Genomic DNA, 6,000 nt, shown 5'->3' with positions numbered 1-6,000 from the left:
CAAGCCTTGAGCTGAAGAGCTCAGGGACAGCACCCAGGCCCAGAGTTCAAGCCACACAACCAAAAAAAAGAAAGAAAGTAAAACATCTTTGCCTGCAAAAATGTGGAGGTGTGTGTGTGTGTGGGTGCTGTGGAGACCAGGTGCTGGCCTCACTTTACAGACATTTCTAAGAACTCCCCAAGTTTTCCCCAGTTTGAAGCCACAGTAGGATGGGCGGTGCCTTACCAAGAACTCAAGAGGACGAGGCCTTTGGCAGGCAGTGAGTGGGTAAATGGGTGAAGAGATCGGAGTGTTGTGCCTGTATTCTCTCCATTGAAGGATCTGTTTGGATGCTGAGTGTCAAAGTTTGAAGTCAAGGGCTGCAAGAAGTTCGTGTCCTGACAAATTGAGTTTCCTCTGGGAATATGAACATGGCTAAAGCAGGGTGCTGCTGGTGGCTCACAACTGTCATCCTAGCTACTCATAAAGCTGAGATGTAAAGACCACAGTTCAAGGCCAGCTTGGTGATACTTCATATCCAATGAACCACCAGAAAACAGGAACTGGCTTTGTGGCTCAAGTGGTAGAGTGATCATCTTCAGCTGAAGAGCTGAAAGTCAGTGCCCTGGCCCAGAGTTCAAACCCCATGACCAGCAATAAACAAAGAGGTGGCTGAGTTTTCAACATAGCAGTGTGTATGGTAGGAAATTCCATGCTGGGTTATGAGACATTCCAGATATGTTAGAGGCTCAGTCTTGTGTCTACAGTTGGACTGAGTACGATAGTGCCATCTTCTCACTGGTCAGATATGATCCGAATGGAGGGAGTTCGTGGTTCTGTTCTCAGGAACAGCTGAGGCCTTGGAATGTCCGTGTGTGTGTATGTGTGTGTGTGTGTGTGTGTGTGTGTGTGTGTGTGTGTCTGTTTACGTGTCTGTGTGTTTGTGTGTGTGTGTGTAATTTTCCCTCATCCTTCTCTGCCCCCTTCTTAGGTTCCTGTCCTCCTCTTTCTGACTTCAGATGGTGCCCTTCCTCCACACCAACCTTGCCTTTAGCTCCCTATCAGCATCTACAATGAGTCGAAAATTGCCAGTGGCCTGTGTTCCATATTTTCTCTGGGGCACAAGTCTGGCTGTCCAAATATTTGGCCGCCTCCAGCAGATTCTGGTACAGCAGTGCCAGCTGGCATAGGTCTCTCATGCCTCAGATGGAGGGCCTCAGTCATATGATGTCCTGTCCTTTTCCTCAGCTGGGCTTCTGACATCCCTCTCAACAGGCTGGCAGTGGAGTGGGGAATGGGGGTTTGCTGGTGGGTCTGGCCAACTCAAGCTTGACAGCTGACTGAAGGCCACCCGAGCAAGGAGGATCCAGGGCTACATGGGAGGTGAGACCAAGGTGGCTTGGAAATATTGGTCGGTGTCTAGGTAATGTAAATGTACTTTATCACAGGAAAGTCTATCTTCTGGCCCCAGCTTGGCCTTCTAGACAATTTCGGATGCCCAGAATACAGAGGCACAGACTTTAGATTCCAGGGCCAGGGAGCTGGGAGATGAGAGAATCAATGTTCTGGCGTATTAGTCTTTACCTGGCTATGCCCCTCCCCCCTTGTGTATGTTCACTTCTTAACCCAGTGTTGGCCACACACTGGCCACATGTGGCAGTACTGTGGAAGTGGCAGAAGTGGAGGTGAGATCTAGGATGACCAAAATCTGGATTTATGGCCTGCGGGGCTGGCAAAGTGTGTCTTAAAAAAATCTTTGAGCTGTAACTCTGGGCCTAGGCACTGTCCCTGAGCTTCCTTTGCTCAAAGGTAGCATTCTACCACTTGAAACACAGCTGAACTTTCATCTTTTTTAGTAGTTTGGTGGACATAAGTGTCTCATGGACTTTCCTGCCTGGGATGGCTTCAAGCTGCCATCCTAAGAGCTCAGTAGCTAGAATTGCTGGCACCTGCTAATGATGTTAGTCTGTGTGTGTGTGTGTGTGTGTGTGTGTGTGTGTGTGTGTGTGTGTGTGTGTGTGTGTGTGTGTGTGTGTGTGTGTGTGTGTGTGTTTACCGGGACAAGAACTCAGAGCCTAGATGTTATCCTTTAGCTTGTTTACACTAGGTTCGTGCGGTACCACTTGAACTACAGTAGCTCAACTTCCCAGCTTTTTGGTGATTCATTGGAGGTAAGATACTGCCCAGGATAGCTTTGAATCTTGATTGATCCTCAGGTCTCAGTCTTGAGTAGCTAGGATGACAGGCTTGATCCACCTTCGCCCAGCTGATAATGGCCTTTCTCAACATTGGATTTTGAGCTTCTGAAATCTTCTTTATTTTTTCTGTGCCTATACTGGGGCTTGAATTCAGGGTCTAAGCTCTGGTCTCTTAATATTTTCCCTCAAGGCTGGTACTCTACCAATTGAGCCACAGCTCCATTTCTGGCTTTTGGTGGTTCATTGGCAAGAAGAGTCTCACTAACTTTCTTCCCCTGAGCTGGCTTTGAACCACGATCTCTGATTTCAATCTCTTGAGCAGCTAGGATTTACAAGGGTTGAGTTACTGGTGGCACTGGGTAGAAGCTTTTCTTAAGCAAGTGTTCTTCCCTGCGTTTGCCCTGATTCCTCCATGCAAAGGAGGCCTTAGGGTCAATGGCTGTGAAAAATAGGCTTTCAGCCACAGGAAATGGCTGGGGTCCATGGTGAAAAATCAAGCTAATCTTCCCCTGGGCCCCATTCTGGACCCTACCCTCTGCCCTACCTGTGACTCAAGTACAAACCTTGACCCAGCCTTGAGTGTTCAGCCATACTTGCCTGAAGACACAGAGCCTTCATTCCTCCCACACCACCTGCTCTACACCAAACCTCAGGACCTTTGCCCATGCTGTGTACCTTCTGCCTGAGGCTCTCTGTCCTGTTCCACATCTTAGAACTCCTGTGGAATTTTGGCACTAGTTATATCACCTCCTGGAGCAAGCCCTTCCTTCCATTCTCTCTCTTTTTAAAAAATATTGAGTTCCTAGAGATGGAACTTGGTAGACTGACTGGCAAATGCTCTATATTGGTGTGTGTGTGTGTGTGTGTGTGTGTGTGTGTGTGTGTGTGTGTGTGTGTGTGTATGTGTGTGTGTGTGTGTGCCATTCCTGGGGTTGAAATTCATGGCCTGGATGCTATTCCTGAGTTTTTATGCTCAAGGCTAGCACTCTACTACGTGGAACACAGCTCTACTTCTGGCTTTTGGGGTGTTTAATTGGAGAAAAGATTCTCATATAGACTTTCCTGCCTGCACTGTCTTGCAATTATAATCCTCAGATTTCAGCCTCCAGAGTAGCTAAGAGTATAGGGGTGAGCCATCAGCACCTGCCATCTCCCTCTTACCTATAACCTCAGCCCTCCTCTGAGTCCCAGAAGAGTATGTCTCACCAAGCTCACATGTTTTTGCTAATCTTGGGCTTGAACTAAGGGTCTGGGATTAAGCCACAGTGCCACTTTTGGCTTTTTCTGTTTATGTAGTACTGAGGAATTGAACCTCGAGCTTCATGCTCTCTAGGTAAGCACTTTACCACTAAGCCACATTCACAGCCCAAGGCTCACCTAACAGGATCTAGGAGGGTGGGATTTCAGCACAGAAATCGCTGGCCATTTTATATCTTTGCCAGGATTTGGGACCAGCCTGAGACTCGGCAATGAGGAATGGTGAATGAGTGATAGCCACCAGGCCTCAGAGATCTAGGCTCACATCCTACAGAGGGATAGGAAATATGGAGCCAGAACCTTCCACAACTCATACAGCCTAGCAACTGTGGTCTCCCTGGAGGTAGTGGCTGGCTGCTAGATGTCCCAATGAAATACCTCAGCCAGAATGTAATGCATCTGTTGCATACACCAGCCCAGGCAAGCCTTCGGGGTTTCACTTATTAAATACCAGAGAAGGATGCTTTGTTCAAGCTACTGGCTCATACTTAGTACTCTCTGAGGGCTTTTCCCAGCTTGCCCAGGTTAGGGGTCTGGGCATGGGCAGCCTGCTGAAAGCCCATCGTCCATACATCTACACACAGAGACATGGAGTTACTGAATTCTTTTATTTCTTTGGCAGGTCCGAGGTTGAAATAGGAGACTAAGCCCTATCCCTGATCTCCTTTTGCTCAAGGGTAGAGCTCTGCCCTTGAGGTACAGGCCCAACCCATGGGCATATTTTCCTGTGATCTCTTAGAATTAAGAGTGTCTAGGACTTTCCTGCCCTGGCTGAATTCAAATTGGCATTCTCTACACCTCAGCCTCCTGAGGAGCTAGCATTAAATACAGGAGCCACTGACACCTGGCTTTCTTTTCTTCTTGTTCTTTTTAAAATCATGACAATCTGAAATCTTCACAGTGTTATTCCAATTGTTTACATTTGAAATAAATTATCTAGGCCTGGAGTTAGAATGCCAGGACTGCCACTCACAAATGGAGGGAGATCCTGACAAACTCATTCCTATTTATGTGAATGCTAATGGAATATTATCAAAGTAATCAAAGTAATAATTAAATTTGCAGTTAATTCATGATTCTATTTTAGAATGCCACAGAAAAATTATTGAACTTAAATCTTCCATTCTAACACCATGGTATGATTCCTCTAATGGAAGGATATTGACGAATTTTTAATTAATGCTTTCATAAGTATTCAGCCATTATATTTCATTAAATGGAGAAATAACTTAAACTAATAATTGGTAACTATATATATATATATATATATATATATAATTTAATGATATCCTCTATATATTGGGCACTATTGTGGCTTGATCACAGGTCCTCAGAATTTCCTGGCAGCTCAGTTTTCCAGAGGATGGTGAGCCAAGACTGTGACCCCATTTATGGATTGGGCATTCTAGGCCATGAGTTGAAATCTCAGCATGGCCAAAAATTTATTCATGGAGTAAGAAGCCACTTTTGACACATTTTTTTTCCTGAAAAATATCCTGGGTTTCAGTATGATATATAATCTATATGCAAATATATCCTGTGTGATAGGATGTAATAAATGAAATGTTATGTGTATTATAATACTAAAGAAATAAGTGTAATAAACGTCATACTCACTAAACCCATGCATGTAAATAAATCTCATATATGAATATTATTATTTCATTTTGAGGCTTCTATTCAGGCCCTGGGAACTGGTCTAAAATTTCTTGTCCTCAAGAACGGTGAGCTTCCCCTTGAACCACAGTGCCAAAGAGTTACCCAGACCCTGAGTTCAAATCCCAGGCCTGCCAGAAAAGTGGTGCAAATTTAAAACCAGGGCTTTTTTTCCTTTGGCTAAGCACAGGGCTTGAACTCAGGTCTTGGCATCTCTGTCACAGTTGACCCTTGGTTCCTGGGACCCAAGTTCAAATCTCGGGGTTGGCAAAAAATAAAAAGGAGAAGGATAAAACAGAGAAGTTCAATAACATGGTCTTACATTTTTTCCCCTTTGCATTCTGACAATCCTGGGCTTAAATTAAAAGGCCCAGAAAGTGTACATGATCTTGCGTTTGGCTGGCTATGAGGGAAGCCATAACCGAAACTTCAACTTAGGCCTGGAGGTCGAATCCTGGGACTTCCACTAATGATTGTTGGGAGATTCTAAGAAATGCATGCCAATATACATCCATACAAATGGAATGTTATAAAAGTAACCATTAAATTAGTAGTGTATGAGTATACTATAAAATTATACACAATAATTATACTACTTTGACTAATTTTCAATTAATACCTTGTTATATATTCAACCATGATACTTAAAACTTGAAGGAATAATTTATTTGTCAATAATTACTAGTAATATATGTAATTTCATAATATACAGACAACTTTCTCTTATTTTATACATATGTATACATATATATATATACGTATATATGTCAATCTATATATTTATTTGTTTATACACTTGTCATTCCTGGGGCTCAGTTGTATAGTGATGGCTTGTACATACAAAGCCCTGGATTTGATTCTCCACTACCACATGCATATAAAAATTCGGAAGTTGTGCTGTCACTCAAGC

At 44.0% G+C, this 6,000-nt stretch overlaps 1 long non-coding RNA gene across 1 annotated transcript in view; it reads left to right on the top strand.

The window, feature by feature from the left end:
* Positions 1-1,266: 1,266 nt before the first annotated feature.
* The window catches only part of LOC138838682 (uncharacterized), an 82,865-nt gene continuing 78,131 nt past the window's right edge, over positions 1,267-6,000 (top strand). The window contains exon 1 of the long non-coding RNA XR_011375713.1: positions 1,267-1,362. This is a non-coding gene — a long non-coding RNA (uncharacterized lncRNA). The remainder of the gene's footprint in view (positions 1,363-6,000) is intronic.

This window comes from Dipodomys merriami, unplaced genomic scaffold, assembly GCF_024711535.1.
Source record: "Dipodomys merriami isolate MVZ:Mamm:240054 unplaced genomic scaffold, mDipMer1.0.p SCAF_288, whole genome shotgun sequence".
Lineage (NCBI taxonomy): Eukaryota > Metazoa > Chordata > Mammalia > Rodentia > Heteromyidae > Dipodomys > Dipodomys merriami.
The sequence above is the reverse complement of the archived record's forward strand: the minus strand, read 5'-3'. Positions and strand labels throughout refer to the sequence as shown.